The 12,133-nt window shown below is 42.5% G+C and overlaps 1 pseudogene; it reads right to left on the bottom strand.

The window, feature by feature from the left end:
- Positions 1–2,364: 2,364 nt before the first annotated feature.
- LOC147340088 (tRNA 2'-phosphotransferase 1 pseudogene) lies at positions 2,365–3,115 on the bottom strand (annotated as a pseudogene).
- Between the last annotated feature and the right edge of the window lie 9,018 nt (positions 3,116–12,133).

The following is a 12,133-nucleotide window of genomic DNA, read 5'->3' as shown; positions in this document are numbered from 1 at the left end:
GGGCTGGTGTCTTCTCAGCCATTATCTCCCACCAGAGATACAGAACTGAGACGCTGTTTCACATAATTGTGTTTCCACAGTTTGTATCCTTAGTCCTCTCTCTTGGTTGAACATTCAGAGACATTAAAGTGAGGTTAAGTCTTTTTACCCAGTGTGACTGCTTTCATGAATTTTAATAGTCTGAATTAAAAAATCCCACCATGCCTTCTCCTCGTTAGACTAGAAAAGATCCAACTCTCTTGCAACTACTTTGGTTAAATATATTCTAGTATATTTTAGGATTATTAAAAGGAAAATACATTAATTCAGTAACCAAATAAAAATTTATTCAGTGTCCACCAAATAACGTTTTGGTACCAGGTATAGAGCAGTGAACAAAATAGACCAAGTAGACCCTTATATGTCATACCAGTATAAATAACTATAATAATACAAATTTCTTAAAATCTGTTGACTTTGTTCCAGAACTTCCTTTTAGAATGGTCATTGTCTCCATTCTCAAATAAAATTGGTATTTAATTTGTATTTAGACAGTGCAAATTGATGAAGCTATCTTTAGTACTAGAAGAGATAAAGGAATCTGGGATTTAGCATACAAAACGTTTAGCATACAAAACGTTTAGCATACAAAACGAACAACAAAATAACATATTATAAAAATGAATGTGCTTAGAAGAAAAAGAAAAATCTCTTTGTGACAATCATTAATTTTTCATCCTTTTTAAAGGTTTATTTTATAAGAAAGGAGGAAACATTATCAGGTACTTGGAATATGTTCCAAGCTCCAAATTCACATTAAATATATCTGAAAGAGAATGAGACGATTTTGGGAAGTAACATCAGCAGTCTGGCAAGCATATTAAAAACTTATAACGGTGCATGTTTTTCTCGTGTTTACAGTTACTGAAGTCACTGTGTTGCTGTTTTACTCAACTTTCAAAGTCAAGTTTTTGACAGAGCCCAGAAAGTCAGTTTCATTGCTAGTTATGAGACACAATTTGAGCATTTATACCAATCATACCAAAACTAGCAAAAGTTTAGCTGCAATTTTTTTTGTGGGAGGAGCTATTTCCTTTTTGAAAGTGAATCCTTTGCTACTGTATGATATGGCAATCTATGGTTGCCAGTTTTCTATTTGGCTGGCCCCTGTGCCTTCTGCAAGTTGCTGACTCACTTTATGGGGTGGAATTAAGAACCTGTCTGAATCAATAGGTATTTGTGGCAGAAAGTGCTAGTCCTCCCCTGGCATGTATTTGCTCTTTCTTTTAAGGAAATAGAATCTTAGCTGGGCACAGCATTTACCAAGGTTGGCAAGATCTTGGAAAGCAGCTCACAGGCATCAGAAGCAATAGCATTGGGGTAAATAAGAAAGATTTACAAGCTGAGTAGTCTGTGGCTTCTTCCTACTTTTAGCAACATCCTATAGAGGGATGGACCCCAGTCAGAGCTAGCCAGACAACAACCCAAAATGGAAGAAAACCTAGCTTGGTCAGGAGTTGTTCTTTGCATGTGACCTGTGATTTCAGAGCCCCACACAATTGAAAAAAGTCAACTGCTTTCTGCAACTCCACAGTGAAGCTGTTTAAAGGGGCTGCTGAAGAGGAAGACTTGGCCAGAGATAATACTGTGGCTCCCCAAGGACCTTCCCTCTCAACCAGTAAATGAGAGCCAGAGCAGAGGTAAAGACCATACCTCAACTCTCTGTATCTGCAGGATCTGTATCCATGGATTCAAACAATCTAGGATAGAAAATTTTCAAGGAAAAAAAAATTCCAGAAAGTCTCAAAAAGCAAAATTTGAATTTATGACACTGGCAAATATTTATGTAGCATTTTACATTGTATTTGTAACTATTTTCCATAGCATTAGCATTATATTAGATATCATAAGTAATCTAGAGATGATTTAAAGCATATGAGAGAATGTGTATGCTGCTTCTGCTAAGTCACTTCAGTCGTGTCCTACTCTGTGCAGCCCCATAGACGGCAGCCCACCAGGCTCCCCCGTCCCTGGGATTCTCCAGACAAGAAGGGTTACATGCAAATACTATGCCATTTTATATAAGGGATGTAAACATCCATAGATTTGCATATCATGGGGATCCTGGAACCAATCTCCCTAAGGTACTGAGGGACAACTGTATTAAGGATATCAATTTCCCACCCAAACCTATTAAGAAGAGCTTAAGAAAGCAACCATCAAGTTGAAGGAGAGGAAGATGAGTCAGCACAGAGAAGAGTGGAATGGTTAAGAGAATTTACCTAGAAGAGATCTTGGGCTGTGGTTACTTCTTCTTTAACTTTTCTGTTTTGATTATCTTTTTACATTTAAAAAAAAGTGAATATATTATTGTTGGATCAACCTTTACCCTCTGGAGCTGTGCTTGGGACCACTCTGACACTGTCTACTCATTACCAGTCAAGGAGAGAGGCTTTGACATAAGGCATAGCTGCAGCACCTTCTGGAAATACTTGGGAAACAGGAAGGCATTAGCATTCCCTAGAATCAGGATCACACTGACGGAGAGGAAGAAGGGTATTTCATCTGCCAGGGCCAAGGGCCCATTAATGAACACGGCCACTTCGCAGTTTGGCTGCATGCCACTGACGACACCATGATCCCCAGGGAGCGCTGAGGTGAGGTGGATGCATTTGAGGTGAATGCATCTTCCCCAGCAGGACGGGCCTTTGAGCAGGATGGATGGCCAGTACTGCCACAGTGTGCTATAAGTGAGCATCCAGAGTGCAGCCTGTGGGGTTACCAAGGGTATCAACAGATCCAGACCCAGATTGGCCCAGATGAGAGCCGGTGCTGGGGTCCCCCGGCTGCAGGGGGGACCACTATTTCCCTTTGGTGTCCACCCATTGCTACACATCTTCAGCTGAGAAGCTGCAGAACTGGGACAGCTGTAGGAGGGTGCCCGGGGCAGGATGGCTTTGGATCCATTGGAAGCGCAGCTCCAGAGGGCCATGACAGGTCATAGGACCAGGCCTTGGGCACTTGCACCTCGTGGTCTAGTTCCTGGGGACTGCGAGCCCATTTATCCCTGGACTGTTACTTCCTTCTGCCTCCTTCATCCAGAGAAGTTCATGGTCAAGACAGACTTCTGCTGTCTAGCAGCTCCTTACTTCTGTGTGTAATTTACAAGCAGCAAATAGAACAGAAGCCTATTAGGTGTTACAGGAATTTAAAGCCAAAGAAACTAGAAACCTGGCAAATGACCATGCTTATTATTAAGAGTCACTGTAGGGGAGGAAAAGTCATTTTCCCTCTAACCTTCTGGTTCTTGGCTGAGACCCTCCTGTAGTAAAAGACAGGTTAATGGGAGAAAACCGGAAGTTTAGCAACATGTGTACTTCCCTGTATACATTTGAGATACCCAGGAAAACTCAGTAACTCCCCCCAAATGACCTGAACCATCACTTAAATACCATCTTAAGCTAAAGACAAAAGAAGATGGGGCTGGGGCAGGTGCACGGGGGACAGAGCAGGGGCAGTCAGATTGGGGAGTTTACCAGGCAAAGCAGAGTGAATAAAGGTATGGTGGGCATATAGATGTAGGTCATTGCCTTCTCCCTTGATTATAGTTTCCAGATATTTAGAATCATTCTCCTTGTCCTGGTACAGAGAGGGAGTGTGTGTATGTGTATGTGTGTGCGTGCTTCATCGTGTCTGACTCTTTGCAACCCCATAAGCAGTAGCCCACCAGCATTCTCTGTCTATGGAATTTTCCATGCAAGAATATTGGAGTGGGTTGCCGTGTCTTCCTCCTGGGGATAATCCTGACCCAGAGACTGAATCCACAACTCTTTCCTCTTCTGCATGGCAGGCAGATTCTTTACCCCTCTGCCACCTGGGAAGCCCATGGAACGGGAGACACCCCTACAAATGGAGCTTTCCCTTATAAATGTAAATATCTCTTCAAAAAGGGTAAATAACTTCTACTTGGTTTTCAGAATTGTTTCTGTATCTGCTGTTTCTTGAAAACAATCAGCTCAAAATAATCCTTATGCCAAAGAGACATATTTTGGGATGGTAAATTCTCCTCCCCTTTACCTCCAAGCTTCCCAGGTGATGCTAGTGGTAAAGAATCCACCTGCCAATGCAGGAGACACAAGAGATGTGGGTTCAATCCCTGGATCAGGAAGATCCCCTGGAGTAGGAAATGGCAACCCACTCCAGTATTCTTGCCTGGAAAATCCCGTGCACAGAGGAGCCTGGCAGGCTATGGTCCAGGGAGTCACAAAGAGTTGGACGTGACTGAGCACGCATGCTTTACCTCCAAGCAGTGTTAAGACCCCCAAACTGCTCAGCAGGAAACAGGCTGTGAAAATTGAACAATCCCCAAGAAAGACCCACTTCAGATGTGGCCATAATAACCAATAGAAATGAAACTTCCAGAGGACAAAGACAAGGGCCATAGAGTAAAACAGACATGGCGTTCCTTTAAGAGAGTAAAGCTAAAGATTATCAGATGAGCTAATTAAGTGATTTAATCCAATGCCAGGACAAGCAGCTTTTGCATTTCCAAACCAGGACTCAGTAATTGCCATGAACAGATGACTGCTGAGTGGTTCCACTTCTCCCTTTCCATTGGTGTTTCTGTGTTTGTCACCTTGCTCCTACTCCACCATGATGGCGTGGATGGGGCACATCACTATCTTATTTTTTATAGAGTTTTTAGAGATTTCAGGATCACAAGGAAACACATCCGATCCTGACATTGGGGGTCACATATCACTCAGAGGTCCTGGATTTTGAGCTGTATGTAGTTTAGGGGAGGAAAAATCACTTTCCCTCTCTCATTCTAGGTGCTTGGCTGAACATCCACCTCCCTGAATAAAAGACAGATTAGCAGGAGAAAAATAGAAGTTTAATAATATGGATACCTCCTGTAGATATGGATGAGACACAGGAAAACTGAGTAATTCCCTGAAATGGTCCATGCCACCAGCATTTTCAGTTAAAGACAAAAGAAGGATGTTGGGGGAAGAGGGAGGCCAGTTACGGGAGATGACCAGGAAAAGCACAGTAATCATGGGTAAGGTTGTGAGGCAGATCTAAGTTTTTGCCTTCTCCACTAGAAGACTAAAGTTTTAGTCACCTTCCTTTTCCTAGTACAGAGAGGGAAAAACCCATACAAATGAAGATTTCCCTTATAAATGTAAATATCTCTTACAAAAGAGTAACTTCTCTGTTTTCAGAGCGTCGCCTATCTTTTCCTACTTGAACTTAACTAGCTCAAGATAATCATATTTTGGGGGTAGCAAATGTTGCTTCCCTTCAGTAAAATGGGATTGTACTTGAGAGTTTCCCTTGGCAATGTGTATGTTCCATTAATACATATAGGAAGAAGAGCACTCATAAATGTTCGCATGGCCAGAATAGCAGAATGGGAGAGGCCAGTAGTTCCCCCCACCCCATACCTGTTTGCCATTTCTATTATCATAACAGAAGTTTGAGCTGAGTAGATGGCCACCTAAAATAAAAACTTCATTTCCTAGTCTCCATTGTACTTAGATGTGGTCATGGAACTAAGTTCTGGCCAATGGTTTGTGAGAGGGAGGGGGAATACCAGTTATAGGGGAATTGACATCAGGTGGGTTCATTATTAGTTACCAGGGAAACAAATAGAGGGGCACACCAAAGATGATAAGATAGGGTAAGAACAATCATTAGCTGGGGCCTGGGGCAAGTATCAATACAGAAGAAGGTCAGTCGTGTGTGTAGGGTAGAGGTGAAGCAGGCACAGTGGTCAGCCAGGGGATGTACAGAGAGCAAGAGAACAGCAATCTTGTGTGGCCTGACCAAACAAGCTATTTCATGCTGCACATTATGCTAAGTGTTTTGTATTTATATTCATGTATTTAGTCTTCACATCTTGTTTTCTGGCCGGGCCACATGGCTTGCAGGATCTTAGTTCCCTAACGAGCAATTGAATCCTGCAGTGCAAGCATATAGTCCTAATTACTGGACACCAGGAAGTTCCCATCTTCACAATATTTTCTTTTCTTTTTTTTGGCCATGCCACATGGCATGCAGGATCTTAGATCCCCATCCAGGGATTGAACCCATGCTGTTTGCAGTGGAAGCATGGAGTCTTAACCACGGAACTGCCAGGGAAGTTCCTTCACAACAATTTTGTATAAGAGAATCTGAGGTTTAGCAAATTACCCAAGGTCATGTAACTAGGAAAAGCTTTGCTGCTGCTGCTGCTAAGTCACTTCGAGTTGTGTCCGACTCTGTGTGACCCCATAGACGGCAGCCCACCAGGCTCCACCGTCCCTGGGATTCTCCAGGCAAGAACACTGGAGTGGGTTGCCATTTCCTTCTCCAATGCAGGAAAGTGAAAAGTGAAAGGGAAGTCGCTCAGTCATGTCTGACTCTTCGCAACCCTATGGACTGCAGCCTACCAGGCTCCTCCGTCCATGGGATTTGCCAGGCAAGAGTACTGGAGTGGGGTGCCATTGCTTTCTCCGGGAAAAGCTTTGAGCAGGTTTCAAATCCAAGAGTGACTTCAGTGTCAGTAAATTACATTGCATCTCATGCCACGATAGCAACATTTATAACAATGATAATGCACAATGCTGGAAAGACTGGTTAAGTGGTTTACTCATCCATTACTGTCCAGCTTGCTTTCAGACACCTCACTGCCCTTCTCTTGCCCTCTGTGTCATAGAAAACTATATTTTCCAAGTTCCTTTGTTCTCTGGCTTCAGGGTAGGTTTGCTCAATGGACAATACTTGCAGAAGATTGGAGAGCAAGAAGATGGAAGAGTCCAAAGTATTTATCTCTGTCACTTTTTCTGTTTTCTACAGCATATCTTCCATGAGTCCACCTTTTCCCAAACCATACCTTCCTTGATGATCCCAGCTACTAATGGAGAGTCTGACCAGACAGACTCCATCATAGTTCTATTTCTGTTTAGATGGTCCTGGTTTCTGCCTCTGGTAATACCAGCTCATCCAAGTGTTCCCTCCATGCTTAAGTTTGGCAGAATCTTTCTGCTATTGCCAATCTCTGGGTTATTTCACTCTTGACTTCTTAGCTTCTCTATTACTTATAAAGCCAATTTTCTGCTTTATTTTCCCTCTGTTAAAAGTATTAGAGTGGTTTTCATGACTTTTGCTGAAATGTGACTCATATACAGACAATATACCCCTTTGGGGAATACGAGCCATAATGATGTTCATACATGCTGATCCAGTTTTCTGTGCTGAAAAATGTTTCCTAAGGAAATAACTGAAGAGAAACAACAACAAAAATGGTACATAGGTGTCCATTTCAGCATTATTTATATTAATAATACAGTATCAGAACATTGGAAACCACCAAAATGTCCAATATTGGAAGAATGGACTAAAAAAATCAGGGTACATAACACAATGGAATAATATGCAGTTGTTATTGTACCAGTCAGCTTTGGTAGATTTTGCTGCAGTAGCAGATAATCCCCAAATCTCAGTGATTTATCACAGTTATTTCTCACTCAGTTACCTATCCTTTGCAATTCAGTTGCAACTCTGCTTCATCCCAGGACCCAGTTGGAAGGACTAGCTCCATATTGGTCTCAAGGCAGTGAAGAAAGAGCGAGGATAGATTAGTACAATAATTTAATAATTTAAGAGCTAAAGCGTATGCTCAGATGTGGGATATGTCAGATGCCACTGACCAAAGCAAGTCACATGACCAAGCCTGATATCAGTGGGGCAGACTCCATGTCACTACCGCAGGGAGGCCCACCAGGAACTGGTTCTGTTAGGGATGGACCCAGAGGAAAAGGATAACAAATATTTTCAGAAATAGTAACATCTTCCATGATAATGAAGACTGAAAATAACACAGAAAATGTTTGATATAATGATAGGTAAAGTAAGAATCTACAAAAATACATATACTAAAATCCATTCTAACCTGCTTCATGGGCATATGAAGTTAGACGTCATATGACTAAGTTCTGGTCAATGACACCATCTACCTGGAGATAGTGTTAGATCCCACCGAACTGCCCCATCCCTTTCCACTTCAGATACCAATTCAAAGTCCAGGTTATCACCTATGCTTCTGAATGACTGACTATGAATTGGAAGTTCTCATAATCCCCTCCTTGGGTTTGATTAATTTTGCTAGAATAGATAACAGAATTTAGGGAGACAATTTATTTACTAGACTAACTGTGTACTATAAATGGATATAACTCAGAAACAGCCAGATGGTAAAGATGCCTAGGGCAAGGTATCAGGAAAGGGCACGGGGCTTCTCTACCCTTTCAGGGCACACCATCCTTCCAGAACCTCCATGTGTTTACCAATCTGGAAGCTCTGCCAACCCTGTCCTTTTGGTGTTTTATGGAGACTGAATTAAGTTGGCATGGTTGATGAAATCATTGGATGTTAGTGATTAATTCAACTTCCAGTCCTTCTCCCCTCAGCTCCAAAATCACTGTGGACGGTGTCTGCAGCCATGAAATTAAAAGACATTTGCCCCTTGGAAGAAAAGCTATGACAAACCTAGACAATGTACTAAAAAGCAGAGACGTCCCTTTGCCAACAAAGGTCCATCTAGTCAAAGCTATGGTTTTTCCAGTAGTCATGTACGGATGTAAGAGTTGGACCATAAAGAAGGCTTAGCACCAAAGAACTGATGCTTTTAAATTGTGATCCTGGAGAAAATGCTTGGAGCCCCTTGGACAGCAAGGAGATCAAACCAGTCAATCCTGAGGGAAATCAACCTGAACATTCATTGGAAGGACAGATGCTGAAGCTAAGTTCCAGTGCTTTGGGCGCCTGATGTGAAGAGCTGACTCATTGGAAAAGACCCTGCTGCTGGGAAAGATTGAGGGCATGAGGAAAAGGGGGTGACAGAAGATGAGACAGTTGGATAGTATCATCAACTCAATGGACATGAGTTCGAGAAAACTCCAGGAGATAGTGAAGGACAGGGAATCCTGGTGTGCTGCAGTCCATGGGGTCACAAAGAGTCAGACAAGACCGAGTGACTGAAAAACAACACAGGTTGGGGGATGGGACCAAAGCATCCAACTCTCTCATCGCTGTTGTTGGTTTCCTTGGGAACCAGCCCTGGTGACTAGGAGCTTCACTTAAGAAATTCCAAGGGTTTTAGAGTTCTGTGCCAAGAATGGGGACAAAGACCACATATATTCCTTATTATAAATTGCATTAAAAAATAAAATTTGAGGACTTCCCGGGGCTTCCCTGGTGACTCTGACAGTAAAGACTCTACCTGCAAGGCAGGAGACCAGAGTTTGATCCCTGGGTCCAAAAGATCCCCTGGAGAAGGGAATGACCACTCACTCTAGTACTCTTGCCTGGAGAATACCATGGACAGAGGAGCCTGGTGGGCTACAGTTCATGGAGTCACAAAAGAGTTGGACACAACTAAGAAACTGACACACACACTGGTGGCTCAGTGGTAAAGAATCTGCCTTGTAGTGCAGGGAACATGGGTTCAGTCCCTGGTCTGGGAAGATTTCACATGCAGCCATGAGTAAGACTCAATACAGCCAAATAAATAAATAATTTTTTTAAAAAATGAACAGATATTAACTAACAAATTTAAAAAATAAAATTTAGGATGTCCCTGGTGGTTCAGTGGTTTAGACTATGAGCTTCCACTATAGGGAGCCTGCGTTTGATCCCTGGCCTGGGAAATTCTGAATGCCATGCAGTGGAGCCAAAAAAAAAAAAAACACCAGAAGCATCAGAAAGAATAAAATCAGTTCAGTTCAGTTCAGTCGCTCAGTTGTGTCTGACTCTTTGTGACCCCATGAATCGCAGCACGCCAGGCCTCCCTGTCCATCACCAACTCCTGGAGTTCACCCAAACTCATGTCCATCGAGTTGGTGATGCCATCCAGCCATGTCATCCTCTGTCGTCCCCTTCTCCTCCTGCCCCCAATCCATCCCAGCATCAGAGTCTTTTCCAATGAGTCAACTCTTCGCATGAGGTGGCCGAAGTACTGGAGTTTCAGCTTTAGCATCATTACCTCCAAAGAAGAATAAAATATGTAGGAGTAAATTAACAAACAAAATTCAACTGAGTAAAATTGTCTTTATTCAACAATTTATGGGGGATTTCCCTGGCGGTCCAGTGGTTACTCCACACTTCCAAAGCAGGGGGCACGGATTCAATCCCTGATTGGGGAACTAAGATCCAGTATGCTGTGGCATGGCCAAAAGGAAAATGAAAACAAGGCATGCCTTGGGCAGCATCCCATCTAGAAGATAGAAAGGAGCTCCAGAATGCTATAAAAAGTGGAAGACTTATAGGCAGAAGGTGGCAGGACTAGGAAGTTATTCTAGCAAAGAGCTGATTGTTTCAAGCCAGGTCACCTTTCTTTGGGGGACAGAAGGGGATCTATCAGATTACCTCACTACTACTGACTAGGTAGTTCTAGATTGACTGGTTTAAGGTTCCATTTCTGAAAGAGATTGAAACTGCAATTTAGATATTAAGTCTCGGTTTGGTGTTATGAGCTTAGCACAAGTGACTCCATTTTAGGCTTGTTGTTCCCTTTTTAAGAATCACAATATCACAAGAACTCACTGTCATATACCCTGATTTATCATCTCCCAGCTATCACTTCCCAATTTGGTATGCCAATGACCACAGGTCAGAAGATTATACAGTGAGAAGTTAAGGAAGAGTTCCCTCTGATTGGGAACATAGGATTTGAGAGACAATCAGTGATCTTTCTAGGTATGAAAAGGACAAATTCTAAAAAATTCTCCATATAATTTCTCCTTGGTAAAATTAAAATAACAATATAACTGAATATTTATTGTTTCATTTATAAGAACTGAGCATATATTTACTTATTTTGAGTTTACACATGACCTCTTTCAAGACAATCTCCCCAAATGTCTTCTTCCTGTAACTTTTCTCAATTTTCCCTCTCCCAAACACTTTCTCCAGACCCATAGTTTCTAGGACACCAAAGGCATGAACTATGGCTTCATTTTCTACACTCCATTATGTTTATTGGGCTTCCCTTGTGGCTCAGCTGGTAAAGAATCTGCCTGCAATACGGGAGACCTGGGTTCAATTCCCGGGTTGGGAAGATCCCCTGGAGAAGGGAAAGGCTATCCACTTTAGTATTCTGGCCTGGAGAATTCCATGGACTATATAGTCCATGGGATCACAAAGAGTCAGACATGACAACTGAGCAACTTTCACTATCATTATAGTTATTTGTTGATGTGACATTTTTCTCCAAAAGACTGGAAAATACCTCTAAGCCAGAAACTTTGTCTTCAGTTAAGTTCAGTCCCCCAGTCGTGTCTGACTCTGCGACCCATGGACTGCAGCATGCCAGGCCTCCCTGTCCATCACCAATTCCTGGAGCTTGCTCAAACTCATGTCCATTGAATCGGTGATGCCATCCAACTATCTCATCCTCTGCCATCCCCTTCTCCTGCCTTCAATCTTTCCCAGCATCAGGGTCTTTTCCAGTGAGTCGGTTCTTTATGTCAAGCGGCCAAAGTATTGGAGCTTCAGCTTCAGCATCAGTCCTTCCAATGAATATTCAGGACTGATTTCCTTTACGATGGACTAGTTGGATCTCCTTGCAGTCCAAGGGACTCTCAAGAGTCTTCTCCAACACCACAGTTCAAAAGAATCACTTCTTCGGTGCTCAGCTTTCTTTACTGTCCAACTCTCACATCCATACGTGACTACTGGAAAAACCATAGCTTTGACTAGACGGACCTTTGTTGGCAAAGTAATGTCTCTGCTTTTTAATATGCTGTCTACGTTGGTCATAGCTTTTCTTCCAAGGAGCAAGTGTCTTTTAATTTCATGGCTGCAGTCACCATCTGCAGTGATTTTGGAGCCCGAGAAAATAAAGTCTCTCACTGTTACCATTGTTTCTCCATCTATTTGCCATGAAGTGATGGGACCGGATGCCATGATCTTAGTTTTTTGAATGTTGCGTTTTAAGCCAACTTTTTCACTCTTCTCTTTCACTTTCATCAAGAGGCTCTTTAGTTCTTCTTTGCTTTCTGCCATAAGGGTGGTATCATCTGCATATCTGAGGTTACTGATATTTCTCCCAGCAATCTTGATGCCAGCTTGTGCTTCATCCAGCCCAGCATTTCTCATGATGTACTCTGCA

This window comes from Bos grunniens, chromosome X (genome assembly GCF_055505025.1).
Source record: "Bos grunniens cultivar Pamir isolate PY7600 chromosome X, Bosgru_T2T1.0, whole genome shotgun sequence".
Taxonomy (NCBI): domain Eukaryota; kingdom Metazoa; phylum Chordata; class Mammalia; order Artiodactyla; family Bovidae; genus Bos; species Bos grunniens.
This window is presented reverse-complemented; position numbering and strand designations above follow the sequence as displayed.